Raw genomic sequence first — 19,956 nt, forward strand, 5'->3', positions numbered from 1 at the left:
AAGAAACACTGCCATCTACTGGACATGAAGCGCAAATGCAGCTACATCATGGTGGAGTTACAGTATTTCTGCTGTAAAGTCTTTTAAATCATTGAAAGTTGCGATACAAATAATCGAATTAAATACTTTATCTCTTACTGCATGACACTAACCTCTTTAATGCTGGAACTGCTTCTCCTTGGCGAGGAGACGGATGTCAGATGGTAGTGACGATGATAGTGATGCTGCTAGTGATGAAGATGCTGATGAGGATGATGATGAGGATGCTGGTGGTGGTTATGATGAAGATGAAGACTCCCACAAGCGGTTTTAATCAAACAGTCCTCTTCGTAAACTCCATGAATTTCTTGAAAAAACAATAGTGACTCCTTCGCATGAAGCCCAAACACAGAAAAATGTCTTATAAGTTGGTTGTTGTTGAACTTGTTGTTTCATTAGAGGCCACAGAGAAAACCCGAGAGTTAACTTTGTCCAGTTCTAGCAGTAGCAACACATTAAAAACAAATTAGCTTTTAGGTCATATTGCTAAATTTACTTCTTTTGGCTACAAACTCCACCGAGGAGCGTTCAATTTCATCCGAGAACATTTCTCCAGGTAGCTCGTCCACTTTGTCACGTTTCCAGCTGTAAAAAAACGACGGAGTTTCACGTTTTTTCGGTCATTTCTCTTGGAAATCGCGACATTAGCAACTTTTCTGTTGTTGACAGGCGCCATGTTGCTTACGTAAGAGCTACGCGCCTGTTGCGTTCAAGTTCATCCAGAGCGTGACGTCACATGCGATGCGACCACCTAGAAAAACGTGTATAATTAATTGTAACTTTTTAATCTCCCTAGGATTACAATATATATAATATCTGTTCTGATTTTTTACATAAATGTTTGTGTAATCTCCCTCCATGACAAATACAAATGTATAAATTATAGTTTAAATAGAAAATAGAAGTATTAGTTTGTAATTTTTTTTTAATTCATTTATTTATTTTTTAACACATTTTAACAAATATATTGAATCAACATATCCTTCAATCATTTCTTCTGCAGTTCAAAAAACTACTAGTAGGTGTCACTGCAGGACCAGTTACAGCTTCAGCTTGAGAGTGATGTAATGCAGTGAAGTTTAATATATTTTATTTTGACAATAGAAGAGGTAGACATAAAAAATTGATTGATTGATTGATATCATATACACTATTATAATACACTATTGTTTATAAATTCATGCAGTTTTTTGTTTATTTAAGTAAAAATGACAGCGTAGAAATATAAGTCGTGAAGTACAAAAATACAATCAACAAATATTACTACAAATACAAAATATTAATCCTATGAAGAAGTACCCCTTTTAGATATATATTTTACAATATAAGATTATAATTATCGTAAAATAAACTAACTAACATGTAAGAATAGAGTAAAATGAAGAAAATAAGATAATATGCATAACTTTTTTGTTTTGAATATCTTGATTGGCAAACTAACAAGTAAGTGACCTGTGAAATACATGTAGTGGAGTCAAAGTATTTCTTTAAGTGAAGTAGGATAAAGTGGCATATTTACTGTACAGGTACTTGATTACATTACTGGAATAGTTACATTCCCTCACTGGTTATCGCGAAAAATATGAAAGCATGCATGTGATTTAATGTGTATTATGATGTAGTAGTAGTAGTGGTGGTAGAAGTGGGAGTAGTGGTAGTAGTGGTAGTAGTGGTAGTAGTGGTGGTAGTAGTGGTAGTAGTGGTAGTAGTAGTATGCATCCTATATCTGCGACAGCCGTGAAGGCATCATCCTGCAGCTTGTGTGAAAAATGATATACAAAAGCTGCATTTTCCCACTCTGTGCTGTAATTAAACACACCAGCGTGCACGTATGCGCTGCGTTAAACCAACTGAACCCGGGTGCGCGCCTCGTAGCAGGGGGGGGGGGACGCGCTTGAGCATCTGGCGCGCGTCTCCGCTCCTCTCATCACCTCCGCCATCCATCCCGAGCACTCGCGCCCGGGACGGACGGTGTGTCGCGCGCCGCCGCTGCTCGTCTCCCTCCGCCAGTGAAGACGAAGCACAAACACAACAATGGCAGCTTCTGCCGCGTAGCTGCGGCTGTGTTGGAGGAGAGAGCGTCCGCGATCGGGGTTTTCTTAATTCCCGGGAAAAATGGCGACGGGGGCGGCGGGCTGGCAGCCCCCGTACAGCACCTCCACCTCCGGCAGCAGCACCAAATACAGCCTCTCTCCCACCCCCAGCATGTTCTACGACGGGAGCCTGGCGCTGGAATACACTCAAGACCTGCATCTGAAGATGAGCAAGAAGATAGCACAGCTCACCAAGGTGCGTGCATGTGCATGGGGGGTGTGTAGTGATGTGGATGTACATCCTGTAGAGACGATGCTAATGCGGGATCATATGTAAACATGCTGGTGAGGAAAGGATGGAGCTGCTGGTGCTGTCCTGCAGATCTCCATGTTTGGTGCTGATGCTGAGTGCTGCTGGTTCACAGTTCTTCATCCCTGCACGCTGCACAGGTCAGAGGTTCTCCCCTGAGACTCAGAGGCTGTGGTGGTTATTCATCAGCAGTTTTTAAGGACTTGCCCAGAAGGAGTTGTGATCCTCGAAGAGAGAGAGAGAGAGACCGAAGAAAACTAAAAAAATAAGACAACTCTGCTTATAAGAAAATGCAACAGCCAATAAGAAAACACTATGGCAAAAGTAATGACAATTGCATAGATGGAAACACAATTGGAAATAAGAAAGCATTTGCATTAATAAGAAAAGACAACAGTGAATAAGAATATACAACTGTAAATAATACAATATTACTTGAATAAGGAAAGTGAGAAAACACAACAGCCAATAGGAAAACACAACAGCCAACAAGAAAACCCCATAGTTGTATTTCCTAATTGTCCCTTGTGATTGTCCCCTCAGGGCCACCGTAGTCTCCCCCTGTGATCTTCCTCCTCTCTACAGGTTTCTCCTCTTCCCATGCAGAGCTGTGACTGTGCTGGATTTCATGGCCCCCATAGCTGAGAGCTCTCCAAACGCCTGGAGGATTGTGTAGCTGTGAATGTACCCTCGGCCACACCGCTCTTAAACCTGTGTGTGTGTGTGTGTGTGTTTGTGTGTGTGTGTTTCTGCCCTGCTCGCCACCCAGGGGCTGAGGGAAGTTATGTAATGTCAGAGGGATGCAGGGGCTCGGCTGCTTCTCTGTTGTCCACCTGAAACCCTCCGGAGCGTGCAGTTGTGTAGTAGCCTGAGGTTTCAGGTGCGTTATTAATGTCTTATAGTGTGAAGGTGGATAAATAAAGCAGCTTATAGGAGCATGCTTGTGCAAGGGGAAGGGGGGGGGGGGGGGTACAAAGACAGGAGGAGAGGGCAGGAGATTTTACATAACAGACATGGTGATACCATCCCAGTGCAGAATTACACAGTGTGGATAAGCTGCACAGGAGCGTGGACATCCAGGATTAGAGAGGGCGGCGTTTCGGGGGTTGATTAAAACGAGGTTGGCAGGAGAGCGGAGTTACAGCCCACAAACAACAAACTGAACCCGTTGATATCCCTCATGAGAATGTTCGTCCAGATTCACACCCACCTGCTACATTATACCCCCCCCCCCCCCTTTCAGTGGAAATGGAGAAAAGAAGGAATCGATATCCTGATGTAAACATAAGTCTTTATAGCCACATTGCTAATGAGCTGCCAGCTCTGTAGAGAATGAGGAGATTACACAGTGAATAATATCAACCTGCGACTTCTGCTGTGAGAAAGTCTCTGTTAATCTTTCAGTGGATTAACAGAAACATAATCTATTTCATTATGGGTATGATTCACAAAGTATGGTTATGTTATTGTTGAACGTGATATCTTCAGATCAGCTTCAGGGAAAGTCTTCAAATTTGGGGAAAACGTTCACTTGGAGTCAAAGATGAACTGATAAGATTTTGGCACCTGGAGGTCAAAGGTCAACTGTCACAGTGACCTTATATGAATCGGGTTTGAATCATATTTAATATGAGCAAACTATGAATACCATAATGAAAGTTGAGACATTTTATCTTTAATTTTCTCATTAATTCTACAGTAGAATGTCTTGAAACTTGACGTTCAGATAGTGGAGGTCATCCTGAACAAGAGTAAAGTGAAAGTTAAGGATTCTTTTATACCCCTGCACCATTAAATATATAGAGATATACACAGAGAGACTGCACTGGTTGGTGGAGGCCTACAACTGCAGTATGGTTATTCTTGTTTAATTTAACATGACCTGGTTCAAGCTTTTCTTGGTATATCTGAATATATTTGGGTTTTTAGCTGTATAATAATTGCAAATAATGCAAATAACTGTTATTAGTATTCCATCTTTTCTCACTGTAGTAAGATGTCTGAGATCCATAGTCTCAAACCCGCATGTAAAATTTATCTGTCGAGTTATTTCAGGGATTAGATTGTATTTTTCCTGCACTTCTGCTTCTGTACTCTCCAGCCTCCTTGAAAGCCCGGAGCACTTCCTTGTCTCCTGTATCCAGATGTCTTTAGCTTTTAAAAAATTGAAAGTGTTGTGGCAGAGCTATGGCCCCTCGCCTCTGCTCGTGTCCCGGCGTCCGCAGGCTCCTGCTCTCTGTTCACGAGTCGTGCTTAATGTGGCGCATGTGTTGCTCGTCTGTGGAAACGTTTTAAACTTCAAATGAGTGAATCAGAAGTCACGTGTTTGATGTGTGAGGTGCAGGAGCCTTTCTTTTGATTTCTGCAGCATGAAGCTACTGCATTGTTTTCATTCATTCTGCAGCGATGCTTTCAGGTAGAGCAGGAAAGTAAAATAGAATCTGTTCCTGAGTTAAGGCGTTGAATAGGGGCTCAAATAGTGTTTTCTGCAGAGCATGGTGATGTCACAGGGAAGTTGACCTTTGACCTGTTGCATACAAATGTCACCTTTTCATTATTTTATCCTATTGTTAACTTGTATGACATTTTCTCTCAATAGCCTTTTAATTCTTGAGCTACGGCCTAATACAAAAGTCCTGTGTGTGTTCATTGTGACCTTGACCTTTGACCTTTGACCACTAAAAGCTCCTCAGGTCATTTTTCAGTCCATGTGAACGTTTGCACCAAATCTAAAGAAAATCCCTCAAAGCAATCTCGAGATATCACGTTCACGAGAGTACAATGGACAGTCAGACGTCCCAAAAAATCCATGAACAGAGAATTAATCAATGAAACGCTTCATATCTCAATTTCCCAGAACCACTGTGATGTGTTCAGATCACAACCCTCCAGTTCTCTGTCATTTGAAGGAAGCAAAGAAGCAAATCCTCCCTGTTCAGAGGGTGTTTGATTTTCTTTTGCTTGAATATTGAAGCAGTAATTACAGTTGACTGATTGATGAATTCGCTCATTATCTCAGCCTCACAACCAACTGGACGGAATTGGCTAACCACCACTCCCAAAAGAAACTGGCTGACCGATTCTATTCATAAACCAGTAGGATATGCTGAAGATTATTCTTTGCATTGGTTGAATCTCATTGCTTTCTTTCTCTGCTGCATGCGAGTGACAAACAAACCCTGAGAGGTATCAGTGGATGGTCCAGGATCAGTTGTTGTGCTGGTGCTGGTTCAGTCGGGGGGGGGGGGAGATGCTCAGTTCTGACTCAGACTCTCGTCACATGGAATCGGTTGAGTGGACTGGAACCGCAAAGATTTAAATAAGACATCGTGAGTTTGGCCTTTCCTCCTCTTGCATCATTTTCAGGGAGCAATAGCTGTATCAACCACTCACAGAACAGAACAGCCACCAGGAAGAAGGATGTCCAGATTCTTTTGCCTTGTTCAAACACTGACGAGCCCCGAAATCAATTAATTTCCCATATTATAGGTCAGCGGTCAATTAAAGGCATGCCGCGGTACAAATACTGGCATCTACAGGAAGAGATAAACATTTATGAATCTCTATTGGATCAAATGTTGTTGAACTACCCCGTCGATCGATCTGTTTGATGGAGGAATCTCGTCTCATGTTTTAAACACGAGTTCCATCAGTAGATGACCACAGCTGAGATGAGTCTCATGTTGACCTGGGGGCCCGAGGATGTTTCCTCTCAGTCTGTTCCTGAATCACAGGAAACACTATTTCCTTCTCCCAGAGAGGCTCGGTGTGCCATCACACTCTTCCTGCTCTGATGTGGTGTCGTGATGCTCGGGGAGCAGCGTGTGTCCTTGGAGCCTCGACAACAAAATGAGGAACAGGCGCAAAGAGCTTTTACACCACGACAGCGAGGACACAGAAAACAGTCCTCACACATCAGTGTGCTCCCTCTGATCGGTAACAGGGACCGTGTTGCCTCTGCATGCCGAAGGAAAACAGTGCAATGAAAGCCGAGCCGCTGAGGGATCCTGTTCAAACCACAGCACCACCGAGAACGAGGCTTTCATTAATCCTTTAATTAGCGAATATGATGCTAATCCTGTGAAAATGATGAGAGCAGAGCATTAGAGTTTTGTCGGAGGAGAATGCTGCGGTTGTTCTACAGGCATTCACGGCCTTTAGTCTGCGGCTCCGTCAATAGAGATCGAGTGGAGAAGACCGCCTGGGGCCTCAGAATCCTCCCTCCTGTGTTTCCTCTGTCATTTTCCTCATTCGCTCTGTATTTGACATCAAGGGGATGAAAAGACTTCGGACTGTAAATCTGTTATTTGGATTAAAATTAGTTTAATTTGATTAAACCTCTGTATTACGTAGAGTTTATGTTTCCAGATGTAAATGTGTCCGGTTGGTTGAGATCCATGCGTGGAACCTCGATACCTTAACGTCCTTGGTGCACGATGGTTCATATCCAGGGATTTTCGGTTCTTTTGTGGCTAGAGGGAGGAACAGGTGACCTGTCGTCCAATGTCCACAGTGATGATCGAGGCAGAAAGAGAAAGCTGTGATTTTACAGCCCAGCAGTTCACATTAAATATAAATTATAAGGAACATGAATATTATAGGAAAAACGAAAAAGGGCACCTCCATTAAAAGACCATCGTCATCCACCTGAAAGGTTTTTATTTTTAACTGTTTCCTCTGCAGCGTTCGTATTTGGGCTTTTTTAGCTTCTTCTATTTTGGACCACACAACCAGGAGAGGAAGCTTTTATCTGCATGTCCAAGCATCTTTAACCAGTTTGTGGAGATGGTATGTTCAGCAGGGGGCAGGAGGTAGTTTCCTCTCACATCAGGTGTAGAGGAAACAGGGACAGTGATGCACAGAGACCATTCAGGAGATCTAGCTGCTGTTCTCCAGCTCCGAGTGTGAGTGTGTCGCTGCAGGCTGCTGTGTCGCCTTCAGGCTGGGTTTGATCAGAGCCTGTGAAACCCCCCCCCCCCCCCCCCCCCCCCCAGCCTGTAGGAGAAGGGAGGATGAAGCTATTGGCTGTCACTCTCTCTGTTTTCTTTCATTTCATTGTGAAGCAAGTCACATCCAGGGAAGACCGTTCACACGCTCTGCTTCTCTTTCATGTTTCTGCTGGTGGGGTTGGGGGGGGGGGGGGATGAGCCCAGAGGAAAATTACATGAAAAACAAATCCTGTGGCACGACGCACATATTCAAATTATACCTGCTGTATTACAAATACATATATTTGTGTTAACCTGTTTACAGCACACACAATTCTCACTTCTTCACTGAGAGTATTAATCAGCCGGTCACGGCTTGTCAGCTCTCACCTGTCCGCTTGACAGATGTCAATAAAGTCTGTAACAACACGTTCAGCTCCGTGGAGGCGACGCATCTCACAGCTTGTTCTCATCTGTCGGAGGAGGAAACAAATCATGTGTCATGACGGCTGCCTTTTAGAACACAATGTGCATAGAAATGTGGATTTAAGGTTTAAACCTGAGTATTGTAATGTCAAGGGAAGAATTCAAGTAGGTCAATGTTGTCAGGACGGATAAAAGGTACAGGTAATATCTCAAAACCATAAAATCCCGAGATTGAAATGTGCAAGTTCCAGATTTTTGTTTGTTTTAGAATTATCTAGAAAAAAAAACTGGATCTGCACCTTTCGTGGTCCAGGTCCTCGTCCAAAATTGGAGGTTCCGTGGAAATCTGTTAAGTAGAAAAAGAAAGAAAACTAATTATACAACCAGCAACAGACTTAACTGACCCATATACAGTGTCCTGGTAACCTGGAGGTAAGTGTGTACTAGGTATGTCGTTTGGAAGAGCCAGGGATCTGCAGGTGTCCACACTGATCCATCTCTGCACATTATTTATCATGTTCGCCTGATAAATGACCTGAACCATTTATTTTTGTTTTCTCCACCATTTACAGTAATTGATTATTTTCCTAATTATTGCGGCACAACTGTGAAAGAACATGTATCTGTGGGGTTTTGATGTACAGATATTTTTAGAAACACTTATTATTCCAGTCCTTTAATGGATATATACGTTATTGCATAATTTAATTTGCAACAGAGCCATGTTTGGATAATGCAAAAATATATGCAGCTAATTTGTGGGAAGCAAGCGTCAGTGTTCGAGACTCAAATAGCAACGCAAAGGATCTTAATTCCCTTCGAGATGGAGAGAGGAAGAGGGAAGGGGGAGGAGAGGAGGAGAGGAAGAACAAAAAGAGGAAGAGATAAAAGGGGGGGGAGCAGAGTGAGAGAGAGAGATGAAGAGCAGCAGGCACAGCAGCATTATTAAAATAATCATGTATAATTGAAGGAACATTTCTATAGCTGGCTGACTGCCGTGAATCAAAGGCTCACAGAGAACAGGGGTCTACCTGATTCTCTGTGGAGGCACCAGCCGTGATGCTGAGGTCAATAAACACATGATTGTGATGATTATCTCAAATCTTCCCATTTCAAGTATTAACTCATTTTTCATTTATCATCATCTGGCTTTCGAATCAAGGTCAATTGTGAAAAGACCCTTGAGGATTTAAACAGTGCATTAAGTTTTACAAACGCTACACAACTTGAAATCGCTTCTTCTTCTTCGCCGCTCCAAAAACAGTCCTTACAAGTCTCGGTATGTTTTATTTGTGCAACATTAACAACACACTTGGTGCAGAGACAAGTTGGTGAAAGTGGTGAATGTTATTCGTGGTTTAAAGTTAGTTTCCTGCCAACAAACTGTGGCTCCTCTAGCTCTGGCGCTGGCGGGGCTGTAATGAAGCTGACCATGACTGAATATTAGCTGCTCACCAGGGGCCTCAATTTGCTGAAGCTTTTTTTTTGCATATCATTTACCTCCAGCACTTCTAAAGCCAACTCCTAATCCTGGTGGATGGAGCAGCCATGACTGACAAGATGTTATTAGCTTCTTTGTGTGTGCCGCAGCCCCGGGGCAGGGGGGTGGGGGGGGGGGGGGGGGGGGGGTGGGGGGGAGGTCCTCACCGGGTGATACTACATGAGACAAACTGAGATGGAAAGTTGTTTTTTTTGCGCTGACTGAGACATGATATGTAGAACAAAACACTTTAGAGAAACCGTAGACAGAAGAAATGAGAAGAAAAAACACCAGAGCATCTAGAGACGACAGTGCAGTGCAATGCAGACATTTTATTAATATTCTTCATAATTCATATTCAATGTGAGCTGCTGGGCTTTCACGTTCTGCCTCCATCCTCACTGTGGTCATAGATAGATATAAAGATGGACCACTATCCAGAAATGAAGCCAAAATATCCCGGATAGGTCGCTGTCAATCAAGACGTGTCACCAGGTCAAATAATAAAACTAAACTTAGCTTGAAAAGCATAAATACATCATAAACGACTGTATTTGATGTGAGTTTACATATAATTTTCTTGTTATCCTGGCTCTATTTGTTAGGTTTGCCTGATCCAGATATATCTTGGCTTCTTTGACAGTTCGAACGTTAAAGAAAAATGAGACAAACGGAAAAGCCTCAGGAAAATTGGTACAAATCATCTTCTTCTGTCTGTGGATAACACTTCTCTTCAATCAAACCTGCTTCTCTCCTCTCCTGAAGATACTAGGATTCATTTTGTTGCGGCGCTGAGCTTCATTTGGGGAACTATTGATCTGATATAGAAACAGTTAATCAGAGCCTTCTCTCTCTCTCTCTCTCTCGCTCTCTCTCCCTTCTTCACTCTGTTGTCTCCTCTTCTTCCCGTCTCCAGGTTATTTACGCTCTGAACACCAAGAACGACGAGCACGAGGAGGAAATCGAGTCTCTGAAAGACGCCCACAGAGGACGAGGTACGTAGGTCACCACGCTTCAGACGCTCGTGAATGTTTACAGCACAAGAGAATAGGTCACTTTCTAATCATCTTTGAAAAGGTCAAAGGTCGTCCCCACTACTCCAGAAATCAGTTATCATGACCACTGATACATCATTGGTTTCCGTTGGGATATCCATTCTCCTGAAGGAGTCTTTCCTTTGCATGTATAATTTTCCAGTGACTCAGAATGGTGCACCAGTGGGTGATTCAGCTGTCCTCCACCCGCCTGCAGGGAGCGAGGTCCACGCTTGCATTGTGCACACACAGCCAACACAGATCCCAAAAATCTTGCAAACACATTTGCTGAGAAAATAAATCAGGCGTTTCCATTAAGGCAGCGCAAAGAGGAAACTGCAACCCAGTATAAAAATGTCCAAGTGAGGCCCATGTGAGAATACAGCAGGAGAGCACCTTCACCTGCTGCGGTCTTCATATGCAAAAGGAAAACTATGGAAAAACAGCTTGTTTTTTCAGAACAGCTTCGATGCCTGATTTGCATTTGCATTACATACATAGAGAGCACTCCACTCCAAAATCCCCTAAAGGTGTTTTATACCAATATGCAATAAATCTTCGCTGCTGTAAAAAACATGCAGCCGCAGCATCTTTTGTTTTAGAAAAGCTTCTCCAGATTCTCCACTTCACTGCCTGTTGTATATCATCATTGATGTTGATGGGTAACAGCCAACAACACACCCACCACCCACCGTTACTCCAGAGCTCAGAATGCTTTTTATTCTCTGTCCAGTTGATTTTTTCTCCACTGATTTCGCTGATGTAAAACAAATTGGACTCCAGATTAAAACTCGCCATTTCATCGCACGGAGACCGAAGCTGATGTGAGACCGTTTGAAATGTGTCTGTGTCTTCCTATCGCTCTCAGAGAGCAGCTTTTCCATTCCGTGTTCTGATTGGTTAATTCATTTGTGTTGCTTTCAACTGTTACATTTTGCGAGTGGGACTTTTCGCCGCTGCCAAGACACATTTCTTGGAGGCAGCCGTGTTTTTCTGGCTCCTACTTTTATTTATTTCTATGTTTTGTTAGTTGGTTGGTGTTCCCACCTACACTCTGTAAATCCTCCATAATAAAGTGATGAAGCAAAACCAATGGACATTCTATTTCGATTTAGATTACCACGGTGTAATCGGGGCATATTGACAAGGGATAACAACTTTAATTATTCTCTTCATATTACAACTTTAATCTCATTAATTTTACGACTTGATTACGAGAACCAAGTTGTGATATTATGACTATATTCTCTAGATCTAATTTATTTTTCGGCTTCTTCAAGGCCCTAATACATCTGGTCCAATACAATAGTTCCTGGGGCGTTAAAGGTGTTGTCTGTTTTGTGTTCTCCTGCTCAGGTCCAACACATCGTGACAGAGACCAGAGACAAAATCATGCAGTACAAGAGCAAGATGGTGGACGAGGCGGACCTGCGGCGGCGGCTGGCCAGTCTGGAGGAATCCGTGGATCTGCACGAGCACATGAAGAGACAGGTCGCTCACTGCTGCTGGGCACCATGGGACGGGGGGGGGGGGGGGGGGGTTCACTTGTGTCACTGAGTTGTGGAAACATCTGTAGAGCTTTACAGATGTCGTTATCTTCACATCATCAGCCGCCCTTTTACTGAAGGGGACTTACAATCCGAGCTGAGCTGCTTCCAATAATCTCATGATACATCGCACACTGACGTAAACGCACAACATTGCAGTGTGTTGATATAGTGTGTGAAATAATGTAATGCCGTTGTCGTGGGATGTTTTGTCGCTGTCAGGCTTTAGCAGAGTTTGAGATGTACAGACAGAGGATGGAGGACTCCCAGCTCTGCACCGAGGCCCAGCACACACAGAGAGTGGTTTCCATGAGCAGAGAGGTAAGGCTTCACCACACACATGCACACACAGGCACACACACACACACACACACAGGAGACTGGAGATTCATTGGGATTCCTAGGCCCAGTCCATGAAATATTTAACACTAGACTCACTCTAGCAATGCGTAAAACAAAAATATCAGGCTTCTACCACAAGGTCGACTAAATGGAGCCGTGACTCCAGTGTGTGGTTACTGCTTGTTTGCATTGTTTAGTTTTCTCGTATGCAGCACTTGCTCCTCCGAGGTTTTGCGCTTGTCCACGAGATTTCTCCTCAAAAGCCAGCAGTGGCATCCCACTCATATAAAGCACATATCACTAGAATAGCTGTAGTTTACTTACTTTATTCATGCCATGTTTTCCCAGCGGCGTGAAGGGTGTTGCAGGATTTGTTCGCTTCTTTTTGTCTCTCATTGTACACTTTGTAGACCTAGACTGTATTTAAAGATGGATGACACGTCTCCATTTCCTCCCGTTGTGCAAAATTTTAATTATGAGCTGACTGGTTTAATCCGTGTCCCATCCACACTAACATAGAGGAGGCGGAGTTTACGATCTATACTGCAGCCAGCCACCAGGGGGCAATCAAGATGACTTCGACCATCTTTATATACAATCTATTAAAAAGTGTTAATTTGAATCTGATGTGCTTACATACGTCCTGTTTTGTCATGCCATGCATCACACCCCGTCATGACACAGCATCATACACGCACTCGGCTCATCCTCACACCATCTGCGTCTGGATTGGTCTGCGTCCGCTGTGGGACATGTCCCCCGTCTCGCCCCTCACACTGTCTCGTCCCGGTTTGACTAAAGAGACGGCCTCTTTAGCAGAAGTCTGCTGGCGTCGCACGTCATCACATCTCACGCAACACATTTTTATGTCTTGTTTTTTCCAACCTGTCTGTCGCAAACACGGTCAAGTTGCTTTGTTGCTTCCGTTCGCAGGCGAAGCTTTGAAACCACAAATTATATGAAGGAATTCAATCATTTGCTCTTTTCTTAATTATGACAGAGGGATTCTGAAGAGATACTGAGAGCGTTTAGCTTGGCACAGGTAGAGATTAGGTTGGCAAACTACACACTCAACGATTCCAACGGAAAACATAGATAAAATGTTTCGTGGTTTCATAGGTGGAGGAGATGCGTCGGGATTTTGAGGAGAAGCTGCGGGGCGTTCAGCCAGGCTCAGGCCCAGTTTGAGGCTGATAAGCGGCGAGCGATGGAGGAGCTGAGGACCACCCACCGCCAGGAGGTGGAGGAAATCCTCAACAACCAGCAGAACCAGAGCGCCACCTCCACAGAAGCCAGGAGAAACTGGCCGAGCTCCATAGACAAGAGGTGGGCTGAGAGTGAGAGAGAAAAGGAAGATAGATGTGTCTTTTTTGGAAGGACAAAACCTTTGGATTGAAGTTAATACCACAAGTTACTTGTTGGATTAGCTGCTGTGTCAGAGGCTTTTTAAATCTTCAGTTTCTGGCATGAAAACTGAACAATGTTTGGTTGTGTTGGTGGCTCACTTGGCTTATATATATATATATAACGTAAAGTTGAAGTGGTTAAAATCGGACCATGGACCTTTGTTGCATGTCATCCTCTTATTTTCTTCCCATTTTTTATTTCCTATCAACTGTTTACTGTCCAAAATATAACAGCCTTCCCAAAGACTAATCCTTTGAAACATAAAAAAGTTATTAAATATCCACAGAAGCCAGTTTGTGTTTTGGCATCTGACATTGAAATCCGTCTGGCGCTGTAGGTGGAGGCGTTGATGGAGAGGGTGGAGGAGATTACAAAGGACAAGGTCCGTCTGGTGGAGGAGTACGAGGCCAAGCTGGCGAAGGCTCAGGAGTATTACGAACGGGAGCTGGAGGCCATGAGGAGGACACACCAGCTCACCACTGAGAACCTGCTGGCCTGGAAGAGGACGGAGGTGAAACCACAGACTCACTGTGCAAAGAAACAAGCAGCCACGTTTAATAGAGTTGTATTTTAGTCTCCTTTTCTTTATTTTCAATATCAAACTTGCCCTTTGTCTTACACAAACTTCCAAAATGTGTTTTCCATGATGATAAACTAAACCATGCAGTAGAGTTATATTGATATTACTGTTCATCTTCTGCTCGTGTCCAGGTGGAGCTGCGTAAAGAGTTCCAGGCTCAGGACGCGGCGCTGCAGCGCTCGCTGTCCAAGCTGAGGAGTGAGCTGCAGAAAGCTCAGGAGGAGGCGAGAGAGAACCGAGACAAGACCAACAGGCTGCAGACGTCCCTGGCCAACGCTGATGGGACAATCAAGGTGTGTGTGTGTGTGTGTGTGTGTTCCAGGTATTACTCATGTTGTTGAGACCTAAATCTGTTTACTTAAATCATAAATCATTTATTTTCAGGTGAATACATGTTTTAAGGTTAAAGTTTTAGGTAAAGATTTGGTCTAGGTTAAGGTTGGGTAAGGTAAGGCAATTAATAACTTAAGTTAAGGTTAGAGTCAGTTTCCATGAAGTCAATGTAATGTCCTCTGACAGAACTGTGTGTGTTCATGCATGAGTGGATCTCGTTGATTGTTTTGGTAAATCTGATTATCACTCAGAACCGATCTCCCCAATAAACAGGAAGTGCACGAGAGTCTCCTGTTGGTAACATGTGGGCTGGAAATTGGGCTAAATTGGAGGAAAAACTGTTGCTGAAAACAGATAAAAGTAAAAGCTCCGGGCTAAAAGTGAAACTGTTTTCAAGAATCTCTTAAGTGGGAAACCTAATGTAGTGTGCGCTGATGGTCCTGCAGGCAAATCTGTAGAGCGGGACGAGCTGGAAAGGTTTCTGTGACTCCAGGCTGTGGCGGGCGAGAGATATGACTGGGTTTTAAACCACACATAATGTTGGATTGTTCGGATTTGTGTTGAGGAAGTGTTTATGTGTGTGTGTTGTGTGTGTGTTGTGTGTGTGTTGTGTGGCAGAACCTGCACAAGCAGCTGGAAGAAGCCATCCAGGACGGAGAGATCTGGGTGATGCAGCTGAAGGACACTGAGTATGAACTCGACGGCAGCAGGGAGCGAGTGCAACAGCAGGCCACTGAAATCCTCCACAAAGCCAGTGAGAGACTCATTTACTGTGGAGCTTAATGGTCACAGATGCTTTTTTATATGTGTTCAATGATTTATTCCTCATAGACAATCAACAACAACATTGTGACGCTATAAAGGGGGTTGAGAAGCAGCAGTTTCCTTTTAAAAAGGGAATTTCCACCGTTGCCTATTCTTATATATTACCCTCCACATCCTGCGTTACCGCTTCTTGTTTGGAAAATAGTTTTGTTCCCTTAGAAAGCTGTGGATTAAACATTTCCTAATCCATTCACAAGATGAACACTTGTCATGTAAACTCTCCTCGTGCCTCTTTGTGAAACATCTGCTCACATTCTTTTCTCTTGTTTGTCATGTACCAGTTTTCTCGCTGTTTATCAAGCGGCGTCTCTTCCTCAGAGGAACGTATGAGCAGCTTAACACAAAGCCGGGATTCTGTTTGTTCTGTCGTCTCGGCTGTGAAGTCACAACGATGCACAAATGTGCCGAATGAGTTTGATGTGACTGTTCCCAGGTCAGATCGGCTCGCTGCAGGCCACCCAGATGTCCCACGAGGCCACCATCAGGAACCTGGACCAGGAGCAGAGTCGGCTGAAGGAGAAGATCAGCCGGCTGGACGAGGAGAGGGAGGCGCTGCTCAACCAGAGCCAGGCCACAAACGAACAGCACAAACAACAAGTGGTCGCTCTGGAGCAGGTGCTTTATTTTTATAACACACAATTCTAGTTCGACTCAAAAACCACAAGCGCCCTAAATCTTCTTCTCCCCGCCTCAGTCTCTGCGCGAGGAGCACCAGGGCTTCGAGAAGGAGCTCTCCAGACTCAGGGCGCACTACGAGGAGGAGACGCACCGCTACAGGGAGGCGCAGGTCCGGGCGCTGGAGGAGATGGAGGAGAAGCACCAGTCCATGAGGGAGGAGGCCCAGCAGGAGAAGGAGGAGGAGAAGAGTGTCCTCATGGCGGTGAGTACCAACATTTTCGGGTTTCATTTTGTTTCAAATAAGTTCTTTGTAATTTGCGTTTGGATATTTTTCAACTGTAGAAATAAGAGTCATGATCTGATCTGATGTTGTGTATCACACATAGAGATTTGCTCTCATAGAATCAAACACTGTGTTTTCTTTGTTTTATATATGAGTCACTGCTGTGAATGAGTCAAACCCTCTGCTGCGAAAAAAAACACAAGCTCAGCTCGAGCTGTTCTCTTGTGGTTTTTCAGTTTTCTAAAAAAAACGGGAGCAGAGGAAGACAGAGATTGTTTATTTGTCTTAGTCATTGATTAACCTTTTATATTTATATATATATATGGACCCCATTGGTGATAAAACACGGAAAGAGGCCACAAGTGAAGCGACAAATTTCTTAGACAAAACCATTAATTCCGACAAAGCACAGCTGGATGTTGCTCTCAGGGCTTTTATCTCTCTCTCAATTAACTTCCCTCCTCGGAGCAAGTGTCCTGGGCTTTAAAAAAAATATGTATCTCCAAGAAACGAGCGCCACCCCCCCCCCTCCAGTGACTGCACACATTTAATTAGGTCAACATTAAGACTTAAGACATGAAAACAACATCGCTATCTCCCCGTATTTTTCTCTGCGCCCTTCATTTTCTCATCAAATGTCCCCCCCCCCCCCCCCCCCACCCCCCCCCTTTCATCCTCAAGGGTTTTTAGTTTCCTCCAACTTCTCCGTCCTCCGTCTCTGAGTTCAAAGTTGCTGCGCGGAGCGAATACAAATGTCCTCGTTGCCGAGGGAGCAAGAAGAACGTAATCAAATTAGGCAGGTTAAATTAATTCCCCCGGGATTCGTTCACAAGCTACAACGACGTCACATTACCGAAAACAAATGGTTTAAAGCAGGAAGGAGGAGGCGGCTTGTTGCCACAGCGTGCCGCCATTGTTCGGCCGGTGTGGGCCGTGAGCCGAGCATGATGGGTAGTCAAGTAGTGGAAGAAACAACTTAAATCATTTGGCAATATTTGAAAACTAATTCAATATTTAAAAACTAGAATAGAGTGTATACCTCCGCTCAACAGTCGCCTTGAATTCTGTCAAATTTAACAAATTTTGTTCATCAAGATCCATGAATTAATCAGGGGAAATGTCAAAATACACAAATCTCGCAATGTTAAACCTGCACTTTATGTAATTCACCTCTTTGTCCACAAAACTCCAGATTATTCCCTTAAAATCTCAGCTAAAGTAAAGACATATTTTCCATTTCAGTTCTTGAGTTTTAAATATTTTTTCTCTCTGTGTCTATCTCCTTATTTCTCCTCTTTTAATGCTGTTTGAAGCTGACTGCTAATTGACTGATTTTCACTGACATTAAACCCTGCCTCAAAGCCAAGTGACAGCGCAGTGTGTGTGTGTGTGTGTGTGTGTGTGTGTGTGTGAGCATGTGGGTGTGTGTTTATAGATCCCCTGAAAGAAAGGAAGAGAAATGGAGAGAAGGAATTACAGAGGGGTGGGGGGGTGAAGAAAGGAGACATTATGTAAGCCGGAGCAGTGCTGTGCTTCATCTTTGGATAAAAGTCTGTTTTTATTTGGAGCGAAATGAAAGATGATGCACGACGACAACTTGGGTGAAACAGAGAGGACGACAGAACTGGGCCTTTTATAAAAGAAAATATTACATTTTATAAATCCTTTTGTAATGTTTCATTATTGTGAACACGATATCTCAAGCGTGCTTTAACGAAATATTTTTCAAATTTGATACAAAATTTCACTTTGAATTAAAGATGAACTGGTTTGAGTTTAGTGGTCAAAGGTCACGTGACCTTATATGAATCTGGAAGAAAACGTGTGTAAACTGAAACTGCACTGGTTGGTGGAGGCGTACAACTGAAGGGTGGTTATTCTATTCTATTCTGTTACAATAACATAAATAGCAAATAATAAACTTGTGTTTGTAGATTCTGCGCTGTGTATGGAGTGTGACTAAACTGCTGCAACAGAGCACAATGACTTTTTATTTCATAAGAAATAACCACTCAAGTTTTCTATGCAAGGGATGAATAGAAAAGCGAGAAATAGTCTAAATATAGGGAGAGAAGGAGAATTTCACGAGATGAATTCCGAGTGGCCCAGAAAGGCTTTATAGCTGTGGTGTGAGGATTATAGGAACTGGTTGGTTTTCACTCGATGGCCTTTTAAGTTGAAATGACAACCCACGTGTCCCTCCCTCATTCAGCGGCCATGCTTCACACCCACCAGCTGCCACCACACTATATTAAGGCACAAATGGGATTTACTGTTTAGTGGCTTCCTGACGCTCTCCTCCAGTTTTCTAAAGATTATACTTTCAGGGTATTTCACTATAAACGCCTTTGGAACTGTATTCCTGTTCCTGCTAACAGGTCATCATGCGTTCATACAAACACACTTACTTGCAGGTACATGAATGGGTTCTTTGTCAGGGCAGGTATAGGAGTATAACATTTTTAAACATTGCCAAATTTCTAATCGATCCTTTCTGTCCTTCCTCTTCTGCTCATCCACCCTTCCTCCCTTTGCTCCTGCAGAAAATGAGTCAGGAGTTTGAGATCAAGCGTCTGTCGCTGGAGGAGCAGCGGGACCGTCTCCAGCAGCAACTGGACAACCTGAAGGAGGAGCTCTCTGCCAAACTCAACATGGCCAACCAGGAGGTACGAGGAGTTGAGTGGGCTCCTCTTGAGAACGTGACCCATATCATTGCACGCTCTAACCCTCTGGTGATCCCCTTCAGGTGTCCCACCTCCAGGAGCTGGTGAGGGAGGGGCAGCAGAGCCTGGGCTCGGCTCAGACGCAGATCAGCTGTCTGAAGGAGACTCAGGAGAAACTCAGGATAGAACTGGACGCGACCAGAGCCCGAGTCCGGGAGACCAGTAACCTGCTCACTGACCTTCAGGTGAGGAGAAGAAGTGGTGTGAGCCTGAGAAAAGTCAATAAATAGTAGTAGATGCTGTCCGACTAGTCATTCAGGTGATCGGGGGGGTGTACACACAGCCAATCAGAGACTCTGTTAATCCTTGCTTAGTCATTCAATGTGACAGCAAGTTTGTCAGTCACTGCAGTCGAGCATTAACCTGTCGTCCAATCAAATTCAACTGTAATGTGCTCAGTGTTAATGATGTCAGGAAGGGACAGAGGCAAACAGAGGAAAGGAGAAAGAGAAAAGAGAAGAGTAAAGAGGATATTGATGGATGGATTGATGGGTTGATGGGTGAAGGGATGGATCGAATAGATTAATTGTGCCTTATTGATAGTCTTATGCATAATTGTTGTCAGGAGGGATGTAGGGAAAGAGAGGAGATGAGAAAGAGAGAAGGGGGATGGATGGATGGCTAGAAGAGAATATGGATGGATGAATGGATGATAAACCAGGGGAGGAGAGGAAAGCAGGCAGCTCTGAAGGCCAGCTGTGAGTTAATGATGATGAGGCTATTATGAGTTTAGTGGTCCTGCGATTGAAGAGCTGGTGTGAGACACAGGGAGAGAGTGAGTCTGAATCTTTGTTTATTATGACTCTTCAGAATAATGTTTGTCTATTAGAGCCTAGTAAAAAAAAAGCCACATTACTTTTTAAAAAAGCCAATGGAGATAATTGAAATCATCACCGTGGCTTTAAAATACTAAGTATCCACAGCCGACAATGAAAATAACTCAGATGACGTTCAAAAGTCAAATAAATGAGTGAGACACAACTGCTGGAAACCGATGAAAGACGCAGCCGACCGAGCGGCTGAATGAGGAGCTGATAATTACAGAAAC

At 43.8% G+C, this 19,956-nt stretch overlaps 1 pseudogene; it reads left to right on the plus strand.

The window, feature by feature from the left end:
* Positions 1-2,154: 2,154 nt before the first annotated feature.
* The window catches only part of LOC128430765 (protein FAM184A-like), a 30,462-nt pseudogene continuing 12,660 nt past the window's right edge, over positions 2,155-19,956 (plus strand).

The sequence above is a fragment of the Pleuronectes platessa genome, chromosome 24 (genome assembly GCF_947347685.1).
Source record: "Pleuronectes platessa chromosome 24, fPlePla1.1, whole genome shotgun sequence".
Lineage (NCBI taxonomy): Eukaryota > Metazoa > Chordata > Actinopteri > Pleuronectiformes > Pleuronectidae > Pleuronectes > Pleuronectes platessa.